The following is a 26,238-nucleotide window of genomic DNA, read 5'->3' on the forward strand; positions in this document are numbered from 1 at the left end:
TCACTTTGCACCTATTTACACAATTACTTCTGGGTTTGAAATCATTCCCTAGAGAACCTGGCAACATGCTTTCCACAGGTAATTAAATCATCACTATAACTTTTTCAGCAGCTTCTTAAAAATGTGGGAATTCAAAATGCAGGTTTCAGTTATCGTTAATGAAAAATTGTGACTCTGTGGGAGGAAAACAGAAGGTACATATGGTTGAGGGAGAGAGTGTGCGACTTGAAAAGCTCAACACTGGGAAAGTGAGAATGTACACATTATCTTCCTGGAATTTCATGTCATTAATTCTGAAGTCAATGGATTTAGGAAAGGAATATAAACCTTGTAGGCACTCTATAATCTTCAAGGACATACTGTAATGAAATCAATAAAGAACTTTATATTAAAAAAAGAAAAACACAAAATGTGTTCCACTTCTGTCTTTAGTAAATAATTGTAGTAATTCTATAATGAGTTATTGTAGTAAATATTGTAGTTATTTCTCTTCCATGTTTAAGTTTTAGTCCTTGAGATTCAGAAAAGTTCAGCTGTTGAAACATATTTCTTTTATGCAAAACAAATGAGGAAGTTCAAATGTATTTCATCTTTTTATTATCAGAGATTTCTTCTCATGGTCTCCCTTCCATGAATGCAATTATTCCTATCCCTGTCTTGAACATAGTTGCAGGATTTTCTAAATTTGGTTTATAAAAAAGAATGGAAGAAAAGACTTCCAGATAGAACTGACTCAGTGTTCTCCCCGTGCAAGCAAAGCATTATAATATGCAATATACCCAAAGGTCTTGTTCCCTCCTCACAACCATACAAAGCATGGTTTTTTTTAATAAAACATGAGGATAGCCTATTTCAGCTCCACTCTCAAAAACAAACATAAGTGAATTATTAAGAAGAATGGGGGCGGGAGGGAGAGAGACTTGTAGACCTTATTTTGGAACCTAAAAACACGGGGAAAATACTTTTAAAACATGCTCCGTTTATCTAGAGATGTATATTCTTGTCAAGAGCCTTGTTGAGCGCTCAAGGGAAGCATATGCTACATTAGTTTCTGTAAAAGGAATACAATATCTAAGGGAAAAACAGAAATCAACTAAAGAGAAGATTTTTAAAGAGAATTTTCATAACTGACCAAACAAAAGGTCCCATTTCACCAACACAATGAAAAAAGAAACAGAGGATATGAAATGAAAGGGTCAAAAGACAAACTGGTTATCAAACTGTTGGAAGACGCCTCTAAGCAGATGTCCTTAGATCCCTGCCAATCTTATGTCCCGATGATGGAAGAACAGTGTTGAACCTCAATAGAGTCACAACATATGGAGCTGAGCTCTGCATAGCAGAACCTGTAATCAATTGTTCTTTTTTTTATATAGGAGGCATCTAAGACATGTTGTGAAATTCTCTCTAGTTAGTAGCTGTTTTGAAATGTACAAAAGACTTAATTGGGTAGATTTTAATATAGCTTTTTTCTAGTTCAATCCACATAATCTTATATTTAGATATAAGCAATCTTATCTTTTATAATCAGCATAGAGGCATGAACACTGAATTGAAACCATGCACTTTTATAAAGCCATGTAATTCACTAGGCTCTCATGGATACATGCCCACAATCTGGTGTGATCCTGGTATTTTGGGTGACAAACCCACAATCCCTTTCCACAGCATGCCCAAGGGGTTGGTGGAAGTTTATTGATAAAAAAATATCCTACTTTGTACTTATCCCTGTTTTGAATTACAAAATGTAAAGCTGTTTTTAAATGAAGTTATAATGTAGTATTTTAAGATGCAAGATTATTAAAATCAGCATAGTTCCATAGGTTGTTTAGAATGTGAAATGTGAAAATTAATAAAATATCTTAGGTATTGTTCTAGAACCATGTTCCAATTTTCAGTTTCACCATTGGTGCACGGATGGTGACTGGAGCTCAGTCCTTGGGTGGTGCCCAGTAAGTTTAAAAATGCCCTCCAAAATTTTGAGGTGAATTGGACTCCTCTGTCGGAGATGATTCTCTGCAGGGCTCCTTGAAGGTGATAAATGTGTATCAGGAATACCTTGGGTAGACTTTTGGCAGTTGGGATCATTTGGCACAGTGTAAAATGTGTCTGTTTTGAGAACAAGTCTGTTATGACCAAATGACAGTATTCCCTGCACTTTCTGGTAGTTCAACAATAAAATCCATAGCAATCTCCTTCCAGGGTGCTGAAGGCTCGGGTACCTTCTGTAACTGTCCTGGCATTTTGTCTTGGCGTCTTTTAGCTGCCGCACAAATTGGACAGCTGGCTACATAGCTCTCTATGTCCTTTTTTAGTGATGGCCACCAAAATTGCCTTTTAATTAGATATAAAGTTTTTACAAAACCAAAGTGTTTGGAGTTGTGGCACCTTTCCATTAAGTACAGTCTTTGGCTGGCTGGAACATACAACTTCCCTCCCACCCAAGCTAGGTTATCTTTCATCAGGCAGCTATCTTTGTGGCTCAAAAACCATTCATCAGTGGTTAAAGCTTGTTTAAAAGTTTGGGTGGTTTCATTGTCCTCCAAAGTGTCTCGTTTTCTCTGGGACCTGGTAGTTACTTTAGCAGCTAGTTGATTGTCTTGTATCATGGGTTTGGTTTATGTTAGTATGGCTTCATACTATTGTATTGCGGTTTCCTGGATAATGTATCTGCCAGAAAATCCCCCCCACCCTGGGAAGTATCTGAGCATAAATTCAAATCATTTAAAGTACTGAGCCCATTGTACTTGTTTTGGAGACAGTTTCCTTGGGGGTCCGAATGCAGATTCTAACCAATACACAAGTGTGAAGATGTTTCCTTAACTCTTCTGCCCTGAGAGTCAATAAAACACATGTTCCCATGGCTATCTTCAGTCTTCTGGTGACAGGAAATCAGTTGTAAAGTTGTAAAATTCAGTTGTTACAGATACGTCAGTGATTTTACTCCGAGGCTCCCCTCCTCCCAATTGAATGGCAGTATCACTTTTAGGGATCTGACAGTTCCCTTCCTTCCTTCCTTCCTTCCTTCCTTCCTTCCTTCCTTCCTTCCTTCCTTCTTGTGTCTCTCTCCCCCACTTATTTTCTTTCTTTCTCTTCCTTCCTTCTTTTTTATCTCCCTCTCTCCAACTTTCTTTCTTTCTCTTTCTCATTCTTACTCTCTCTCTCTCTCATACACACACACACACACACACACACACACACACACACACACCATTTCCCTCATGTCTGCCACTGACAGCTCTCAAAGAGAAGGAAGGACTCCTGCCTTGGGAAGTGGTTGGACTAGATTACCTCCATGTTCCCTCTATGTTCTCTGTCCCATTTAGTAACAAACAGCCCCATTCACTTTAAAGTTGGCCGCTCCCTGGTCCCACCCAAGGAGACGAGCTGTGGGGTGGGGGAAAGGGGGGAGTCTGTGGCTCCACATCTTTCACTCTTCTTCCCCACCTCGGTTATGTGGGCAAGAGGTGCTGCTGCTGAGGTGGCACAATAGTGGTGGCAGCGGTGGGAGAGTCAGGGTGCTGCCACTGAGCAGCGCAACCCAGAGCCAGCTCAGGAGCAGTAGCCACTGCCCCCAGCTGCCCCACACTGCCATCACTTGCTATCAATCAGGCCGGAGGCCGGGCATGCAGAGGGTATATGGTGGCAGCAATAGCAGCTGAGCAAAGGCAGCCAAGCGGCAGCAGCTCTTTGGTGGGCACTGAGGGGAGGAAGGAGTGAAGGAGGCTGCAGGCTCATTTGCCCTCAGCTACACGACCTCCTTTCGTTCTCTGCTGCCCAAACGAGTGAATTAAGCAGACGGAGAATGAAAGGAGATCCTGAAGTCGAGGCAAATGAGTGTGCAGCTTCATTCCTTCACAGTTCACATGTTCGGGTAATGGGGGAGAGTTCTCGCATGCCTTCAGAGAAAGAAAGAAGGCATGCAAGAAAGCCCCCCTCACTGCCTCTCAGAGGTGGAGCGATTGGTGAGCCAGCCAATCAGTGAGCAGCGGGTGGGGAAAGCCTGGTGCAAATGGGCGGGGCGACCGAGCGGCAACCAGACAGACAGAGGAGCGAGCAAGCGGCGATCGGATGGGCAGGGGGGTGAGCAAGGGGGGCAGGCAAGAGGGAGCATTCTGGTACTGTCCTACCAGACGAACAGATTCTAAAAGGTACGGTAAATTTGACGAACCCCTTCTGGCGTACCGGTGCAACCTGGTATCAACTCACCCCTAGAACCAGTAGTCCCTAACCTAAAGGGATGTATTATATATACATATCTCAGTTTCTTCTCATTGCCACTAAACAACTCACCAAGTATCTGATGAATCACTTAGTGGAGAAGAAGGAAGCCTAGTTTCTGAACTGCAGATAGAAAAATGCTTCTGAGTTCTTTGTCCTGATGATTTATTTGAGGATTCATTCTTGTTTCCAACCCTAGCCTTCTGCCAAGTCTAATCAAGAGCTGAATTTACAGTGGCAAAATGAGGAAATTAATACATGGCTGGAGAGTAATCATATTTAATTTTAACTGAATTTAAACTGTAAATGAAATTAAATTAAAATGTTGTTTTTTCCCAATGGAACCCATTATCTTTTGGAGTGCAGGCCACAAAACACCACATGTAGTCTTTAGCCTAAGAATAAGTTATATTCTCCTGCATTAAGATCTTATATTTCTGAGCAGGATCAAGTGATTCAGCAAAAGAAGAATATAGGAGTGCTTCCTATAAACTGCATTGAATTTATAGACCACATTTATAGTTGGGAACTCCAATATAAGTATACTTCTTGTTCATATGCATGAGTCTACCTATAAATCTTTTTTTTTAATTTAGTATCTATCCTATTTCCTTTCTATTTGGAAGCCAGAAGTGACTGCAAATAATTGAAGGAAAGACTAATCCTTCCACATACTGATTCAACATTTAGAAGGAAATATAAAAGTGTTTTACAGAGCAGTATCTAAGGCACCAGGAAATTAAATTGTACATCTTCTACTCAATTGCAAGATTACACCAGGATGATCCAAAATGATACTTTGGGCTCATTTTCCAACTAATTGGATTTATTTTGTATTCTGTCTAATTTATAATGAATGCTTTTTGGGGAATAGTAAGATGTTCATCACTGCAGAAAATAATACAAATGTTCTTTGTAAATCACTATTTGTTCATTTCATTTTCAGCTTTTAATGCCAGCCTATCCCATGAGAAGGTTAACCATTATTATCATATATTTCTCTGAGGAGCACAACATAACAGCTGTCACTAACAATCACCATAGCAACACTTCTGTAACTACACCGAATTCAGTGAAAGGGGAAGCACGCGCGTGCATACACATATGCACACACCTTACACACAGAGCTGCTTATAAAATTTAAAATAAGATTGGAAAAAAAATTCATCCAGCCCAGCCCATTTTCTCCATTAATCTTACTTCATTTGTAGCCTTGCAACTTTTTTCTTCCTCTGGTGAAACCAATAGTCTCATGGCTAATGCAATGAATGATGTTGCTATGGGAAAATGAAACACTCTGGGTATGATCCTCAGTGCAATCAGCTATAGGTTAACACAGAAGTTTTCCCAAGCAAGTAAACTCTCCCCTCTCTCACATGCCCCCCATTTATTATTCTTTCTGCCATTTATCCCCAGAATGACCTTTTGTTCTCTTCCTTTCTCTTTATTAATAATATATTATATTCTACATTGATTTTGCATTACCCTCTAGCCAGAAATATCAGAGGCAGTGATTAAGGCATAACTATGTATGGTATATGCCATGTAAGATCAAATGACAATCAAATAAGAACAAAGCAGATCCTAACTGTCAGGTATTATCTGTGCTAAAAACAAATTATAGCCCAGTAGTAAAATATTCTGGTATTGATATCAAAATTCTAAAAAATCCTTTTCCTTTTAAGTCTAGAGTGACATTATTGGGAAGGCTCTCAACTTATTTCTATAAAATAAATTTTCCATGCCAAAGAGAAACAGAAAGAAATTTATTTTGATATTCCTAATCTAGACCGAGGGTATCAAACTCAAGGCCCGGGGGCCAGATTTGGCCTACAGGGTACATAGATCTGGCCCATGGAACCACCTTCGAAATAGCAAAAGACTAGCCCGCTGTGCCTCTGCCAGTAAAAATGGAGTTCAGGAGGGCCGCCAGCAACCCTCACAAGCTCTGTTTTCACTGGCAGAGGGTTGCAGGAGGCTGTCGTAGCCAAAAACAGAGCTTGGGAGCCCGTTTTCTTTGGCAGAGTGCTTGGGCCACCACAGGTGCCCATGACATCAGTGATGTCAAGCTGACCACACCCACCTGGCCATGCCCACCCCGCCCCTTAGGTCAAACACAACCCTGATGCGGCCCTCTGTCAATAGCATTTTGCAGGAATTTTGCTGTAGAGAAGGCATTGTATTCTCTTCAAAGCCAGACCCATACTCAATCCATTTAGATTCATTGACTGCAGCTTCTTGACCTCTCTTTGATTCTTATTGCCTAAAACTGGTAGTTGGGTTTCCACAATTTTATAGCCTAAAAACTGTATTTTATGCTCTGAAATACAAAGGCTTATCCTTCAAATTCCAGAAAACTACACCCAAATCATTCACTCTCTCATGTGTGACATAACTGGGCCCACACTGTGTGATCGCTCCTGACAAAGGAGGTCTCAATTCTTCTTTCTTATATTAACTGCAACAGTTGGCCACCAGGAAGTTTTGATTGAGTGATTTACATGCCACCAAGTTGCTGTCAACTCCTAGCAATCACATGAATAGTTACCAGAAGGTTACCCAACACTGTATGTCGGTACCCCCACTGAGAAGTCATTGCAATTTGATTCACCGTGACCAGACTATCTTTGTTCAAGAATGGGTGCTGCTTTCCAAAACAGCTATAGCTGACAAAAGAAGAAATATTTGTACGCTAGACTGAGATTTAAATACACATAGATTTTATTTTAAATGTGTAACATCAACAAAAATATACAAACATTTTTTTTTAGCCCAGTCCTTCTAAATGAACTAAGAAATCCCTGATCCATATTTCTGAGAAAAGGGCCCAGATATTGCTGTGCATATTGCAATTAACTTTATAGCACCCAAGATTATCTAGGGGAAGTTTTAGCTTTTGTTTATTTCTTATTTATGAAGTTACACTTTATATATATTTGCATGCAGCCTATCTATTATTAAACTTTTTAATTTGTCTTTATTTTTAAACCTTCCTCAGCCATAATACTCACCTATATTTCCTAAAGTATTTTGTTGCTAAAGCAAGGACAGGGGAGATAATGATTTGTACTTACATTATGTTAATCAGTTGCTTCTGATTTTAAAGTGGAATTTTTTTCAGTTATCAAAAAGTTAGTATGGACGCATAGGAAGAAAGAGTACTCAAGTGACAGTTTATGTTTAGGTTGGTGCCAGCTGTTCTGAATTATTGCAGCAAAATAAGCACCTCTTCTTTGCAGTATGTGTCATAAGCTCTGAGTTTACTAAATAAAGCATCTTTATCAATCAAGCCCAATATAACTGCTTCATTTATCCAAGTTAAAACATACGCTTTCTCATATATTACTGGATATGTTTAAATGGACCTAAAATCATTCTTTATATTGTAGAAGGAGTCATTATGGTAGTCTAGCATAATCCAATAACATAATCTTAAATTTAGCAAAGATCCAGAACTAATGTATGTATATTTGTCTGGAAAAAATACAATTAAATTATTTGATGGTATGTGAAATATTTAATTATAAAGGTTTATTGGCAGTAATCCTTAGTTAATTTCTTTGCTGCAGACCAAAGCTGCATAATGAAGGGGGCGGGGGGGAGCAGATAGGAAACTTGGTACTCTTGAAATATTGCAGTACATTAAAACATTGACACCACACCAGAGAGAAGTCAGAAATCTAGGACTCTCACTGGTCTTCAGCACCATTAATAACATATTTCCAAAGATTAGGCCTTTTTGGTTCATCTGAAGTGTGTCCAAAATATTTAGGAATAGAAATAATAACCGGGTCATTTATTTTGCTAAGAAATGCTCTCATGTTTTCATTGATATCCAATATTTATCCACTGCTGTTAAGAGACTTCTAAAAAAAACTTTAGGATAAGTAATTAATCACAATTAACAGAATCTTAGCTAAAGTTCAAGCTTTGGTTCTTAACTCTTCATGAGCCTTTAAAAAATGTTCTACCACATTCATTTTTCAATTTTTAAGATATTTACAGAGTTTACCAACTGAAAAGTACAATCCACAATTCATAAATAATGAGTTATTGTCTGTTACAACATCTATCTATCTATCTATCTATCTATCTCTAACTTATCTATCTATCTATCTGTGAATATCTTTTATTTTTTAAGCTATATAAATTAAGTTGAGCAATAAATGTTTTTAAAGAGTATCTTGTGTATTTTATTACAAAATTTCCCTGCCAAACAGTGTTTTAGTTAAAGGGGGAAATAAAGGCCATGACACAAGAGATTCTAGAGTCCAGGGCAAGGGAGAAGGGGAGGAAAATCTGAGGAGTTGACAAGATGTAAATTGTGCAGGAGGAATTGCTTAGCAAATTTTCAAGATTCTGTTACATTATCCTACTAGAGATGCAAACCTTTTCAGAAATCCAAGAAAATCTTCTTCGTTGAATTTATGTCTCAACAACAAGAGTAAATTGGTTGATGATGGGGACACCAGTCCCACTCCAGTGTCCCTAATGTCCTATACTGATTAGAAAAGTGGCAAGGGATTTCTAATCAGGTTTTCAAATCAGAGGATTTCAAGAATTCTACTTAAGTCCAAGCAAATGTAAGCAGAAGTGGAGATCAACTTTTCTCCCGCTTTTCTGATTTTGAGCAAGCTCTTGTAGACCAAGCTTTTTTGGGGGGAAAATTGATCTGATGATTCCAATCCTCAAGGTGCTTTTTCCAAAAGGCAACTGGACTTTCTTGGGTTTTTTTTTCTTTGAAAATGTTTCACTTCTCATCCAGGAAACTTCTTCATTTCTAACTGGATGATTGAGAATCTCCATTGACATTGATGATGCCAACTTTTATTTTCATTGTATATTTTCAATGTTTTTATATTTTTTATTTTTGCATGGAGATGTTTTACCTTGAAAGACATTTTTTAAAATTCAGTAGCATACAAATTGGTTAAACAAACAAACAAACAAACAAATATAAATTGTCTGTTTACCAAGGAAAAATCAGAGACTAAGAAAGCAGATCTGGAACATATAGAGTCATTTTTCTTGTATTTCTCAACCATATCCATGCAACACTCTGTCAGAGTTGATGATATATTTGATGTATTTCAATAGGTAAGAGCCGTGGTGGCACAGAGGTAGAATGCAGTACTGCAGGCTATTTCTGCTGACTGTTGGCTGTCTGCAATTTGGCAGTTCAAATTTCACCAGGCTCAAAGTTGACAGCCTTTCATCCTTTCCTAGGTCAATAAAATGAGGTCCCAGACTGCCAACTCTGTAAACTGCTTAACGAGGGCTGTAAAGCATTGTGAAGCAGTATATTGCTATTTCTATTTGTATAAGAAAATATTCTATGATCCATGCAACATACATGCCATTCCTGAAAACAAGAAGCTTCCTGCCTAATGTCTCAGTCACTTTGGGGGGGGGGTGTTAGCCACCCCATTAGCCAGCTGAAATCCTTTCTCCAGATTTCCTTAAAAAAAATAAAAGATGAATGTGTTGTCTGCCCTAGTGTGCTGTGTGTCTGAAAGTAAGTCTAATAACATAAGAGATCTTCCACTTTGCAATCTCTCTTGTACCTAATATTACTTTGGGGTGGGGAGGAAGGGACGAATGGGTTAGAAATCAATACTCAGAAGCCATAGTGGATGGATTGATAATCATAGTATACATGTATTACAGATTAAGTGGACAGCCTTAACTATAGACACAATGATGAATCCAGCTAAGCCTAATGATTATCGGGCTGTGTGCATCATATATACTGTAGACCGGATCTGTTACCATTCCTTATTAGTTTTGGAAAAGCCACAGATCAATACTACAGCATAGATTTTGCATACAAAAGAACCCAAGATCAATCCCTAGCATCTATAAGTAAGTCTAGAAAATATGAATAATTTTGAACTAGACAGAACAATGGTCTGAATCAATTAGAGGTCACCTTTCTGTTTTGTGAGGTACCTATAGTAGCACAATATTTTCATCATTTCTATTTACTCACAAAAGCAGCTTTTTACAGGCATGTGGGGGGGGGAATGGGGAGTTACAAAAATAACAATTTGTTGTTCTGAATTTTGTTCAGTTTTTCTTACAATGAAAGTAGCAGACTCATCAAGTAACTATTATATTATTTTTTATTATTTATTACAATATTTAATAGCTATAAGATCTGGTTTTCCAAAACCTCAACAATTATGCATAGCAAAAAAACAAACCCATCATGTCACATATTCGGAGGCATTGTTCACATAACATATAACCCAGGGAGCTACTAAAGTTTATCAAAATTAGCAATAAGCAGTGGCATACCGTGGAAGGTGGTGGTTTTTCCTAGATGCAGGCAATAAGGAGAATGATGCCAAAAAAAATTAGAGAGATCAGCAACAGATGTGGAGTCGAATTGCTGCTGTCCATATATAGATCCTGTTTAGTGGTCAGTGATGATGCTACAGCAGTAAAGAAAAATTGTATGCGTGAAATCTATTGTGAATCCTGGTGACTGTTTGTTACCATTTTCTTGGCGGTATTTTTCAGAACAGTTTACCAATCCCTTCTTCCTAGAGCCGAGAGTCTTGTCTTACCCAAAATCACACAGCTGCCTTTGTGATCAAGAGAAGATTTGAACTCACAATCTCTTGATTTTTAGTTTAATGCCTTAAGTACTACACTAAATGGTTCTCAGAAATGAAAGGTGGGATTCTTAAAATATCTGCCACAAGTGTCAAATATGCAAGCCACACCACTGGCAAAATGAGGTACAAAGTTTGTATTACAAACTCCATCCCCTTTGTTATTGCACACATTCAAAAGGGAGGATGGGATTACATCTGGAAACTCCATCAATCTTTCCAATTTTGACCATTGCTTCAATATTAGTAGTTAATAGAGCACCCAAACTAACTGCATATAAAATTGCTACTATTTAGTATAAAAACAAAATGTATCTCTTTTGCCAAGCTTTTGACTGTTGATGTTAATGATATTGATTTTAATTATATTCATTTTTACAAGTTTTATCCTTTGTGTTTTGTTTCAAGTCTTATAAATTGGCTTGAGTATAGAATTCATTTAAAAAAAATCAGAAATACTCATTCTTGTCCACATTCTTCAGAACATTTCTGGTATCCCATGAGCTCTTATACCAGGGGTGTCAAACTCGCAATGAAACATTGTCTTCATGTGACGTATTGTAACTTTTTCTCTTTCGCTAAAATGGGGATAGGTGGGGCCAACTTGTGATGCATACGGCCCACGGGCCGTGAGTTTGACACCCCTGTCTTATGCCATAGGTTTTTGTACTAGCTAACATCATGATGTTATTAAGCTTTTCTCCAATGGCCAGAAAAACAAAAGTAAGTGTGTCTTGGTTGCTATAGTTCATAGAGTTGAGAGATATTCTCTTGCTTTCAGACCTAGGCAAATTGATCAGGATGTTTTTTTCCACCCTCTTATTCTGCCTGTCTCTTGGTAAAGTAAATATTGTAGGTAAAACACAGTAATTGACTGTGATTTGACATTCCTACACTACAGCTGATTGATGTGAGTTGGTTTAACCCTAAGTTAATGCCCTTGCAGTTAGTTGGCTAACTAATTAGCTGCTTATTGATTTTTCCACCATAACTGCTCTAGCTGATCTTCAATTCAGGATCATAGAAGAACATGAGCTAGTATCATTTCTTATGTTAAAATTCAAATTGTTGCCATTTCATTTGTAATGAAAAAGAAATTTACCATGGTGAATATTTTTGAAAAATATTCACTTTTCTGTGTTAGACAATTCTGTTCTTTGCAAAATAAAGGAAAATGAAATATTTTGTTGATAAATATGCTTAATGTTCAATATTATGAACTCAGTATTAGTTGAGGCAAAAACACTACCAAAGTTCTATGTGACATTTTTTTTGCATTTCCTGCACTGGAAATATAGTGATTTGAGAGTTATTTAAAAACTATACATAAAAGATGCTGAGCCAAGAGGACCTGGGCAATGAAAACTATGGAAATGTTTTACAAACATTGACTAGATTATTTATCTGCAAATACAAATAACAGGCACTACAGCATTTGATTCCTGCTCTTACTAAAGTAATAAAGGTATTATTGGTTGTAACTGATTTATTTCTCCTTTCTTTTGAAAACTAACACACACAATTTTGCACCACTAAGTAAAATGTAGCAAATAAGATTTCTATAATAGTTATATATGTACACAGTGTTATCAGTTTTTTTAAAAATCCCAATATAACATCTTATATGAGATGGGGTGGGGTCAGGAGAAATATCTAGAAGATTGATGAATTGTGGAGCACAGAACCAATTTGTAATAACATTTAACCTCTTGCCCTCAATTTAGAACCTATAAGATAGTAAATGAATTCCAATAAGTCAATAAACTAGGGTAATCAGAGATGTAAATTTAATGACTGAACCTTTCCCCTAGTAGTTTTGCTTATTTGCAGAGGAAAAGTGTTAAAATATAAGACCCCTGAAATAATTCAGAACAACTGTAAAGTTTTCTCTCCATCTATTTTCTGAACAGCATGGAATAAGAAGGCAAAATTATTCTCATGAAGATCATACAGTCTGCCAGAAATGTTCAATAAGGTAATATTTAGTTTGTTGGTTTTATTTGGAAACCCTAACCCTTTTATTTTTACATTACAACAGTAATTTTCAGGGTGCATTGCACATATTGTACTATGCCATTGTAAATTCACATTTCTTGGAATTTCACAAAATGTATTGCATTCTATCTAAAGCACTCTCTCTTAGATAGACAGATAGACACTCTCTTTCGCTCTCTGTGAAGAAGCATTTTTTATATAACATTCAATAAGCTTTGCTGTTCTCTTTTATGGTGGGAAGAAGTAAGAGTAAATGCTTCTCACGTTTAGGTATATGGCTATAACTTTTCTCCCAAACTACAGATAGTACTCAACTTACAACAATTCATTTCGTGACCGTTAAAGTGACAAGAGTACTTGAAAAAGAGACATGACCACTTTTCACACTTATGACTGTTGCAGCATTATCATGGTCTTGTGATCAAAATTCAGACACTTGGCAACTGACTCATATTCAGAGGTGGTATTCAGCAGGTTCTGACCAGTTCTGGAGAACCGGTAGCAGAAATTTTGAATAGTTCAGAGAACCGGTAAATACCACCTCTGACTGGCCCCACCCCCATCTATTCCCTGCCTCCAGAGTCCCAGTTGATTGGGAGGAAAGGGGCATTTTATAGTATCCTTGCCCTGGATTGGTGAGGGAATGGAGATTTTACAGTATTCTTCCTCTGCCATGCCCACCAAGCCACGCCTACCAAGCCATGCCACACCCACAGAACCTATATTAAAAAAATTTGAATCTCCCCCCCACTGCTCATATTTATGATGGTTGCAGTGTCCTGGCTCCTGGGGTCACCTCTTGCAAACGGGGAAGCAAGTTTCATGTAACAGCTGTGCTACTAACTTAACAACTGCAGTGATTCACTTAACTGTGACAAAGGTTGTAAAATGGGGAAATATTCACACATTTTGGACTCAATTGTAGTCATAAATTGAGGATTACCTGTATTTCCCCCTATGACAGATCTATGGAAGTAAAAAAGGTCCAATTTAAGTCAGAGGTGATATTAAAAGAATACAAATATCAACAGTGTTATTTTAATATATGCAAAAGCATATTATTGATAAACAGATCCTAGAAATACATGGGAGCTATTTTCCACCATAGTATTCTTCAGTATTGGTCACGGGGGAGCCTTGCATACATAACATTCTTTATAAATTGTGCCCTAAACTAAGTCTATTAAAACTCTGAATTTCCCCACGTTTATTTTGTTTAAATGGTGCCTTGATAATTGCAGCTAGGCATGGCTGAGCACACAGCAGGAATGATGGATCCTCTAGAGAAGAACATATTTCTGAACACACCTGAGGTAACCCTCCCTCAGCAGGGCTCTGATGTTGCTTTGTTTAATTAGTGGGAGCCATTTACTTCTTATTGCTCCCAATGCTGCATTTTATGCTGCCTTGCCCTGCGATTTTAGGGGCTAAATTTTAATTTCAGCACAAATTAGAGACTGCCAAAATCTGTCACTCTTCTGTCCCTGCATGCAAAAGGAGGTAGTTGTCTCGATGGGAGGGAACTGAAAATAGGGTTGGTTGCCTAGAAACCTGATTATCATCTTGTAAAATAGAACTTTGGGCCTGTTGATCCAGTAAACCTGAACCACAACTAGGATAAAAGCTTGTCACCAGATGTGGTGACAAGCCACATCATACCTCCAATACACAGGAGGTATTTGCTCAATCTCAGGGGTGTTAGGCAAAAACCCAATTTAAAGGACAAATACAGGAGCCTGCAGCACTAAAACGTATTATTTTCATGTGGTATTTTCCTCACCACTATTTGACAATGATGCAAGCTTGGTTTGGAACAGAAGCGATCCAGATACAAACAACAAAGAAAGCTGGCTGAAGGAACTGGTTGATCTTGACAGCTTTATCTTTTCTGGCTAGTTTAGTGAATAGGATGTAAATAACATAAATAAGCTGCATTGACCTAATAATACTGAATAAATGAGTTTTCACTTTGCACCAAATTCGGGGTAACTCTACCATTCAATCAAATAAGATGGCAACAGGAAACAGATGCTGGATGATCTGAAACAGCCATTTCACCATTTTTTTTCTTTAATAAGATCCAACTACCAATTTAGTCAGCATCAATAAATGGAAAAGAATGGCCTAAAATGTCTTGAACTTCCCCCTCTACCATTCTATCCCCTGGGCTTATTCAAAACAAGGCAGATTACTAACCCACTGAAGATTGATTCCACCTTCACACAAGATAGTCTGCATAGGAGATTTTCTTCTGTTATCCCTGAAAAGCATTACTCCCCAGCAGAATCATTATTGGTCCAGTTTCTACCTGTTTTAGCCATGGGTTCTTCCACAAGGAAAAGATTTCAACAGCCAGTAAAGGATAAACTTGAAGGTAGGTAAGTAGGGTCTCTGGATGAGCTCTAGTGATTGGGTGCAATCATGTTGATTGATACATCTGTGTAGGTATCTTTTATTGTGCAGCCACTTTTTTATTATCCTGTATAAAAATAGATTTTTAAAAAGCTCAGTCTCTAATGCTGGGATTTCCTGGTGGTTTCCCATCCAAGTCAAACTGGTATGAATGTCAGCATTCCAGATAGCATCCAAAATTAAATCAGAATCTGAGTGGAAGGCTTCCTTAAAGTTCCAATTTATTAAGAGAGCCATGCTGGCAACCTTCTGGGAAAACCTGAATCTGAAGCTTCTCAGTTTTCCCCACCCAAGTTAAAGTTCAAGATCTTGCCCCCACACCAACAAGTCCATCACATGGTCCAATCTTCCACTGCCATGCTGGCAGTTCCTCCCATCCAGTTCTGGTCAGGTGCAGAGATACCAAGACAAAGGATGACCTTGGCAATCTAGAAAGGAATTTTATTTTGGCTACATAACATTCTACTCTGTACTATCCCCCCTCCCAATTTTCCACTATAGACCAGCATAGTAGAAAGAAGTGTTGCAGGTCAGGGATCCCAAAAAGAACATGGCTGCAGGCCTGACACTGACTGTTCAATCACCCAAGATCTCTCCACTGCTATTGAGCATTGTAAGTAGAATTAATGGTTCAAAATATTCTTTTTTCCATTTGTTTCCTAGGATCCAGTATGCCATTGCCTGTATATGTCAACGCATGTGCAGAGTACACATGGAAGAAACCTGTTTTACAAGTCTTCTACTTCTATCCAATTCCATTCAATAATGCCACCAAAGAAAGGAAGTACTTTATTCAAAGAAGCATACTAAAGCTGTACCTGTATCAGAATTCTACTATTTTCACCCACATTCCAACAAAAAGGATGCAGTTAAGAATAGTTGTGAAAGAATAGTTGTGATTCTAGGGATCCTTACAGAGAACTCCTATCTACAGTCATTCTCACATGAGTCTCTCCTTTGGACTCTCCACACCTTTGCAATAAAGCATGCACACTTGCTCTTTTTCCAGGCACAGCTGCTCGCCAAATGATTCCCAACAGCTTCCTGTTCCTTTCATTCCCCAGAGACCCACATTATCAGCACATTACCAGGCCCAAAGATGGAAACAAGGGAATGGAACTAGTCAGGGGAGGAAAGGGAAAAGGGGGAAACAAAATGAAAAATTCACAGCAGCTGGTCAGTGAGACTTGATTTTCCACTCTAATCTCAGCTTGCACAGTAAATGAGGGAGAAACACCACAATTTGCATTACAAGGCCAAGAGAATTGAATGTTGGCAAATCAATTCTGCAAGAAGAGATAAAAGCCAGAATATAACTCATGTATTAGTAGAAAGGTAGAAATTCAATTCCCATGTCAGATGGTACTGATTAAAACTGACACTTTTTAAAATCCTTATGCCCCTTGAAGTCCTGAAACAAGTTAGTTGTATAAAGGCATAGATGCCCTACATGTATGTAAGTACATTTCACTGTGTAATAATAATGTATCCACAATCTCTCAACAATATAGTACTTGGTTCTTAGAAAAGGTAAGCCATGATCGGTATTAAAATAAACAACATTTTGGGAGCAAGAAGGTCCATCAATAAAAGAGTATTTAAAAAATAGTAGAACCCATTTCTCTTTCATTAACAATTATCTATTATTTCCTTCTAGTGGCTACTTTTAACTGCTATGCTATTTAAAAACAGTAAATTGTATACATTTTAAAATGGTGTACATTTAAATAAAAACTACAGTTTGTATTCCTCCTCTTTTTTCTTTCTATCAAATTGTCCCTTAAGTTCTTCCACATTTGTCCTCAACTTCACATTGCATCTGAATTTAATAAGCTTCCTCATCTATGCTGAATTTAATAAGCTAGAAGTTATTCTAAAAACGTGCACCTGTTTTCTGTAATTAAAGCACTCCTTTTCATCTTCCGAGACCTCCCCTCCAATTTAATTATCTCATTAAACAACAAGTCAGGATTTTCTTAACAGGAAATATTACATCAGAATCAAATTTGCTGATTTGACAAAGTAGGCTTGTTAATATCTTAGATTTTAAAAAGCTGATTATCATAAAAAAGCAAGAAGCATTTGGGTGTAATTGCACAATAATGGAAGGTTTACAGCATTAAGGCTTACCAATAAAGAAAATATTGAATCCTTAGAATTCAGCATAAAGACATCAAGATTTTGTTTTAATACATAATTGTAAGCACTGAAAATCATTTGAATGTGTAGCAAACAAAGAATTAAAAATAAATAATACACCCATAGTGAAAAGGACATAGTAAATAAATGCATTATTAAATAAGAAAATAGAAATGACAATAAATAAATGATTTGCAGACTAGCTCAGTTTTCAACTTTCAGAAATAATAAGGGTAAGTCTGGCTGCAATATACTCTGCTCCCTCGCTCCCCACACACATTGTGAATGTGGAATATTATCAAGAATTTCTTCTGTGACTGAACGGATTGGTTATAATGTTTTTATAAACACAAAGTCTTGTTTTGCTTATTGTGGAATCCCAAATGCCTTCAGAAGCATCCCCATGTTGCATATATTGGTAATCATTCAAGCAAATGATAATGAGGAGATGATACACTGTTGGAAGGTCCTCCCACTGCAGAGAGAGCCACAGCTGATGTACCAGCTGAATATGAACAAAGACCTCTCAAGCCAGCCTCAACTTGGTTATCAGTAGCCATGACTCTAGAAAGATTCCCAACTCATACTGTTCAAATAAATCTCTGGGCATTTGACCATTGGAAATGTACCATTGGACCAATCCTCTGGATGTGGATATGCCTTAGAAGTATCAACATCCAGTAGAATATTCTGAATTTAGAACAGTATTTGTACTAATGGAATGGGGTAGGCCAAATCCAATATTGTATCTCAATAGTTCTTCAAAATAAATATTTGCAGCTAAACATATCCTTCTCATTTTGAACCTATTTCAATCATAACCTTACTGAAATGAAAATTAATATCTCATTATTATATGTTATTTCTATACTGTTTAAAAGGTAGGCTAAGATAATAACAATTAAAAGTTTATGTATTTTATTTCACTACATTTTTACAAATTGTGTGGCAAGTCCTCTCTCACAAGTAATTTTATGTAAAAGGTTTGAGCCACTGGGAAGTAACAAAGGAGAAACAAATAATCTATCTATGGAGATTCTCAATCATCCAAGTCATGGTTGTCCCAAAGTTACTTTTCCAAAAGGCAACTAGACTGTCTTGGTGTTTTTTTTCTTTGAAATTTTTTGCTTCTCATTCAAGAAGCTTTTTCAGCAATTCTTTGGATAAGAAATAAAACATTTTCAAAGAAAAACCCAAGAAAACATTTTGAAAGAAAGAACCAAGAAAGTCCAATTGCCTTTTGGAAAAGCACCTTTGGGATAGTGTAAATATACATACAAAGCTTGAATTTGTGTAGCTAGGCAGTGATCATTTCATATATCAAGGAGTCAATATAGAGCATAGCTGGGGAAAAGTAAGTTTTTGCTTTACTGACACCACATAAATAGTACCCCAGGGAAATAATCTTTGGAAAACGATGCTATAAACAATAGAATTCCTAAATACTGCAAGCTGTTACTAACATTTTCAAAAATTAAGTTGCGACTACCATCTTTTTAAAATGAAAGATACACTTGACACCACAATGAATGATATAAACTATTTAATCAGTGCTTTTTATAACTTTTAAAAAAGCTTTTATTACTCAGGTTATTATCAATATAATAATGAAACATAATGCTTTATCTTCATACAATGCTAATGTAAAAATTTATCTATTATAGCTAATGTGACTGTAATATAGTATAAAATAAAAATTATGACACTACAATGATCTTTTCCAGAACTAAAGGCTCTCTAAAAATTGCTTCCAAGTTTACAGCTTTTATGTTTAGTTACAGAACACTATAATTCTGCAGCCTAGAATATAACAATTATAAAGATTTACATTTCATGCTACAGTATCTAATCTTTCTGGACTGCATGAATTTTGTATCGTCTTGATCTTCCTTGTTTTATTTTTTTTCCTAAAAGAATCTTTAATGCAAATCTGTAAACAGAAAGTATTGGACATTTTAACACAGGCATGTTTAAATAATCTTCCTAAATACAGGACCAAGAAAGGAATGAAATATTCTAGATGTGATCTAACTATCACAGTATAGAGAAGAACAATGACATCTCTAGATTCATTTTTTTTCTTTTGCATTTTTTTCTTTTTTTCTTGACTCATCTTGTGATCTACAAAGACACCCAAATCATTTGCATTCATATTGCTGTCCAGCATGATCTCTCTATCTGATTATCATATTTTCTAATCTCTCATTAAAGTCATTTATAAAGATGTTGGAATACCACAGGGATACCAAGTGAGTTCTGTGCTATGTTTTTCCTCTCTAGCTTGATGCAGGTCTATTGATTCACAGAGATTCTTTGCAATTCTTCAATCACCTCTATATTCATCTAATAGCAATATTAGATGAATACAGTTGAAATTTCATTGTCTCCTTTACTGCAATCTCATTGCAGATGTTTCTGAACTGAATAATTTCATGAAGTCACAGTACATTATGCATACATTCTTACAAGCAACTAATCTGGATAATTTACAAAAGGGGAGCAAAAAGTTGATTAACATGGTTGACAAATAATAAATATGTGCTGGTTCCTATCATTCAGCAGCTCTTTCCTATTGATTACGATCAAATCTAGAAGAGATGATCTCCCTTGTGTGTCCCCCCTGCCCCATCTTCTGAAAAATAAAACTGTCAGCAAGACCACTAAGAAATGTTGGGGATCTTGCAATCTTGGCACTGTGGATTTTCAAAAGCTGTCCCACATTTACCATGACTCTCCTGTAACAACATGCCCAACATGCCGGGCATGTTGGTCTGGGAATGGGACAACTTGCCACAGCCAATTTGCTGCCACAAACTCACTGTGGCCAACTTGCCATGGCCAACTTGCAGTGGGCAAATTTGCTACAGCCAACTCGTTGCAAGACAACTCATTGTGGGACAATTTAACAATTCTGTTTAATTAATTAAAATAAATAAAAGTTATTTTAATTTTTGCAAAATTAAATGGTGAGTTGTCCCGCAGTGAGTTGGCTATGGCAAGTTGGCCATGGTGAGTTGACTGTGGCAGGTTAGTTATGGTGAGCTGGCTGCAGTGAATTGTCATAGACCCTTTTGGTCTGAATAGTCTGTATCACTACAATATTGTCTCTGTTCTTTCCACTTTCTTCTATCTATGGTCAAATATCCTTTTGTCTTCCTACATTAAGATCAAGTTTCTTATACTCTAATCCGTGCATTTGTGTAGGACACTAGAATAGGACATATCTTATTCCTTCCTAATTACATGCTCTGTTTTTTCTTTCTTTCTGGGTAGCTGGATTTGTTTTCTGCTTCCTCAACCAGGTCAGAAGTTAAGTGATGTTCCAATCAGCAGCATTCAGGCAACAGTCACTTTCCCTCCTAAATTATTATTCCTTCTGTTGCCTTTTCCATCTCCTCGGTTGAACTCTGCCAATATGTTCACTCATCAACCTTGGATCACACTTCTTCTGCCAGTAACTGACACCAGAGGAAACATTTTCCACCTGTTCCCTTCGTTCACGCTATTTCAAGAGGAGGCAGAACGCTCATTCTGCTTCACTGCCAAAGTAGAGTAGGAGTAGAAAGAGCAACAAGTGCTTCTTTAAGCCAGCGTACATATCCATCAGTTCCCACACTGCATTACAACACTTCAGTGCTCCTATAGCTAAATGTCCTATACTGTACATATTACAAAACGAATAGAAAGGATCTAGACCCAATTTGATCTAGTGGATAAGGTACCAGGTTAGAAAGTTGGAGACTGTGATTTCTAGTCCCACCTTAGTCATGAATGGCAGCTGGTGACTTTGGGCCAGTCACTCTCGCTCAGCCCACCTTAAGCTTGCAGAATTGTTTTTGTGGGGAAAATAGGAGGAGGGTGTATTAGATACACTATATTGCCAAAAGTATTTGTTCACAACTGAATCTGATTATGGGGATGGGTGAGCGAATACTTTTGGAAATATAGTGTATGTTTGCCACCTTGAGTTATGTGTAAAAATAATAAAGGTGGGATACAAACAAACAAACAAGCAGTAGCCATTGCAAATTGCTGAGAATCACCAAGCCATTAAGCTGAATCCAGAATTTGTATTTTCCTTTGATTCAAACCCAGTGTCAGCTCTGGATTGAACCTGGCTGAAGCCATCTTGTGCTGCTTCACAGTTGCCATGCACTGTGGGGAGAGGATGAGGGGGAAATAGCTAGACCATTTCATAGACAAAATAAGAAGCTCTCCCATGGGAACCAAGGTCATCTCAACAGGTAGCAATAGGAGGAGGAGCAGAAGTGATCCAGGGAGCCCACCAACTGCTTTGATTGGACAATGTGACCTGTGACACCTGGGAAGGGAAACTTTTGTTCTTTTAATTACATGGTAACCACGGGAAACTTTTAGAGTTGGTTTTCACTGGCTGGCCAATTTGATGTGTTCAATAAACATGTTCTCTGAGAAATGTTCCTGCCTTGGAGTTCTGATTTCTTTGGATGCATTACTTGGAACGCTGACACCCAGCACCCACATTACTTATGTCTTCCTCTGTAATGATAATCAGGCCTTTGTTTCCTACACTCACTAGTAAGTGGCATTTTTTTGTTCATTTTTTATTCACTCTGCTTTGGGAATTTCTAGTTATTAGCCAGTTCTCCCAAAGAGGCTTACAAGAAATATAATCAATTTTAAGAATAAGAATACAATAAGAATTAAATATTAAGTATATCATAAAATAAAGTATAAAACACAACAAGAACAAAAAAATTACTTTAAAAGACATAAATATCTAGGATTTTCCCACAGAGCATTTGGCAGTAATTGCTTTGTGGGAGAAGAAAAAGTAAGTATCCTGCTGAGCAGATTTCTGTAGGGCTAACTGTTGCCTGCCACCCTCCCTTTATAGCAAAATTTATTTCCTATAACTACATGAGTATACCACCCATTTCCTTTCAATTTACAGGCTTATTCTTATATCATTGTTGAAAACTCCTATTTATTATCAGGAATAGAAAGGTTAAAGTTTTGAGAATTTATTCAACTAAGGTTTATGCCTTAATAAAATTAATAGTTTTGCAAATGCTGTAATATCCATGTCTGTGAATGATTTGCAAGACAGCTTTTCTTGGAACTAGCATCTCCAACCTGACACTTTCCTGTTCTTGGAAGTGCAGTTACTACTCTGAAGGGCATGGAATTAGGGAAGACTGACCTTGATGGTTTTATGCATATCCATGGTCTAATTCACGGTTACAAACAAGTGGATCTTCAAATGAATTGACTTAGATATTGGAAATCTTGATGAGTGGTACAAAAGCAACTTATCAATGTCCTTCCCATTTACATGTTGTGAACTGTATACACTGGACTGCACCAAAAGCTGAGTTACCACACACCTTTTTCATCAAAAGGTGAAAAGTTACTTTCCATAGTAAAATCCTTGAATGGTTATAGAATGCTATCACATAGGAGTAGGAGAGGTAGCTTAACATAGCCATAGCTTCATTCATGTATAACATGCCAGGCAAGTATGCCAGGATTTTTGACTTCCTGGAATGGTGGAGACTGAAGAAATACTTACTTCAATACAATGCAATGCAATGCAATGCAATGCAATGCAATGCAATGCAATGCAATGCAATGCAATGCAATGCAATGCAATGCAATGCAATGCAATACAATACAATACAATACAATACAATACAATACAATACAATACAATAGCAGAGTTGGAAGGACTTTGGAGGTCTTCTAGTCCAACCCCTGTCAACTAAACATAATTATGGATTGCTCTTACACAACACCAGATCATTAGATGATAGTCTCCTTCTAGCTAACGTTATAGCCAACAACTAAAAGAAAGACAAATCTCACAACGTTTCATAGATAAATGCATCCAAAAACAACATGAGATGTGCCAAATCTAGCCCAATTCTTTTATAACTAGGCACCTCATTAGTTAGAAATAGACCTTTCCCCAAAGACATAAAGAACAAGAATTACAAGTCAAACTGATAGGCAAAAGGAAATAAAGCATCAAGTCACACAATTATTTTTTGCACATCTGATTTTTCTCTAGACTAGAACACTGAATTCATTGTATAAGCCAAAAGAAATACCACAACAATGAACACATCTCAACATATTGTACATTTTCTTCCATATTGGTGTGGTATATTTCTATTAAAACATTACAAAACCCATTGAAAGCTCTCCTCTCCTCTCATGTTATTTTTGGACATATTAATCTATGACATGTTATCACATTGTGAGATTCTTGTTTCTTTTCACTGTGGGCCATAACATTAGCTAGAATGAGAAAATCATCTCAGAATCTGGCATGGGGTAACAGGAAAACAGAGAAAATGACTAGGTTATTATTTATTTTTACTGCCCAGGAAGAAGAATTTCTTGTGGGATTTTCTGGATCAGATGTCCAAATAATTTGGCTTAGTATTCTGCATTATGGTGATAGGAAATATTTGCTGCTCTTTGTCAAACATCAAAGTTTTTGGAGCTAAGTTCTGCCCCCTAGGGGATGCGAGTCATTATGAAAGAATTTGGGGCATGGCCCAATAGTACTTAATGTTATAGGCCCGGGATGGCAAACCTATGGCACGCGTGCCACATGTGGTGTGCCATAGGTTTGCCATCCCGGTCCTATAACACAGGTGGCCCGTGGAGCCATTTGTCAGGAAACGCGAGGCATCCTGTCAGCTGGCCAACATGCATGTGCACACTGGCCAGCTGAGTTCAGCCTTTTTTAAAGCCATTTTTCATCTTCCCCAGACTCCAGAGGCTTTATAGGAGGCTGGGGAGGGCGAAAAGAGCTTCCCCTGCACCCCCCAGAGGCCCTCTGGTGGCTTCCTTGAAGCCTCCGGAGCACAAAAAACTGGCCCTATGTGCAAACCGGAAGTTTGGGAATGGACTTCCGGTTTGCTCGTAGAATTGGTTTAAGCCCTCAGAAGGCTTCAGGAACCTTCAGGAGGTTTCCCTGAAGCCTCCAGAGGACTAAAAAGGACCCTACCTTTTTAGTCCTCCGGAGGCTTCAGGGAAGCCTCCTGAAGGCCCCTGGAGCCTCTGGAGGGACTCCGGAGGGTGGGGGAGGCTGTTTTCGCTCTCTCCAGGATCCTATAAAGCCTCTGGACCCTGGGGAGGGCGAAAAAAGCATGCAAAAAATGAGAGGGTCGTGCCTCTCATGCATGCCTACACACTTGGTGGGTCGCACATTGCATTATGGGTGTGGCACACCTGCGCACAACTCCCCTGCACTCCCCCTCTTATGACACACAAGCCAAAAAAAGGTTTGCCATCGCTGTTATAGGATATAGGATGAATTTGAATGATGCCATCAATGGTAGCATTATTATGAAGGTTCTTTTTTCATTGTAGCTTTGCAGCTTTTTAATAATCTCCAGAGAAATTTGTAATGGAAATAATATAACTCATTTTGTGGTCATTTCTTACTGTGTAATTTCATCTACAATGGAATCAAAGAAAGAATATTGTTACATTTGATTATTTAATTACAGGCATTGTGAAATCTTTCCCTTTACCCAGAAATCAATCTTTCATTGGCTAACCACTAATAGAAAACCAAACATGTTGTGCCACTGACACAACTGCCTCCAGTGTCTTTCATCCTCATCTTTGGGAGAAACTGTGATGGTTTCATTTTTAAAAAAAAGATTAATCTCTCTCCTGCTGAGCATGAATTGTACTACGTCTATCAAATATTTCTGAGTAGCTCAAAGAGCAATAATAGAAGAAGTTTTTTTTTTTTAAAAAAAGAAGAATAAACACATCAAAGTTAAAATAATGGTCATGGTAAAATCTGAATTTTTTTGGCACATTGCTTTGCATCAGGGGTATTATCTGTTTCCAAGAAAAAGACACTTTTGGGCTGAAACTGGAGCCTAAATAGAATTTTTCCTTTATGTCCATGTTAACAAAAAAAAAAAAAAAAACCTTCGGACAGAAAAAAAGAGTACTTACATTAACTCACTTTATAATTATGGATCCTGGGAATATAATGTAACATCTATTAATTACAAAATTATTAGTCACAGATTTTGGGCATCCAGTTTGGTGGGAAACAGCATGCTTTATTTTGGAATTCCTTTTGTATTCTCACACAACCAGTAATCCAAAAGGATATGAACCAAGAGTAGAAGAGAAGAAAAAACAAACTTAGCTTCCAGGTTTGAGAAGAAAAATGTTTCCCAATTTCAAACACACCACCAAATTTATCAATAAATAAGCAAAAGCTCTGTGTATTACACCACCATCAATCCTTGAATCTTTAACTATATGCATATAGTTAAAGATTCAAGTTTATAGTTTGCATATGCATATGCAAATTCCTTTACAGTATATTCTCTGGTCACATTTCATTAAACATATTCTTCGAACACAATACATTCTGGAAACATTTTCCATGAAAGCATTGGTTTTTTACTCAAAGTAGCAAAATAATACTTTCACTATAGCTAAGGGAAAAGAAGAGGTTTCCTTTACCCAATATCCTTGTGGAAAAATTGTTCCAATGACATATAACTCATACTAAAGTAGGACAAGCTTCTGTTCTACAAACAGGAATGTACAACAGTCTCATAAGTATTCCATTTATCAGTGCTTTTAACTTCTTGTAAAACAAGATGACTACATTCCTTTTTTTAAAAAATGTTGAGATTTCGGTGTAAAGAACTCACTCACCCTTTGCTTAATAAATGTTTAAGCTACTACATTATTTAAGGGTTATTGCATTCCTTATTCAGCATCCTTTCTTTAATTTTCCTTTAAAAAATAATCTGTGAACCTTATATAAAAATTCAGTTACTCGATCCTTATGGTTTAAAAACTTAGGACACCACCACCAGTTAAT

This window comes from Thamnophis elegans, chromosome 1 (assembly GCF_009769535.1).
Source record: "Thamnophis elegans isolate rThaEle1 chromosome 1, rThaEle1.pri, whole genome shotgun sequence".
NCBI lineage: Eukaryota > Metazoa > Chordata > Lepidosauria > Squamata > Colubridae > Thamnophis > Thamnophis elegans.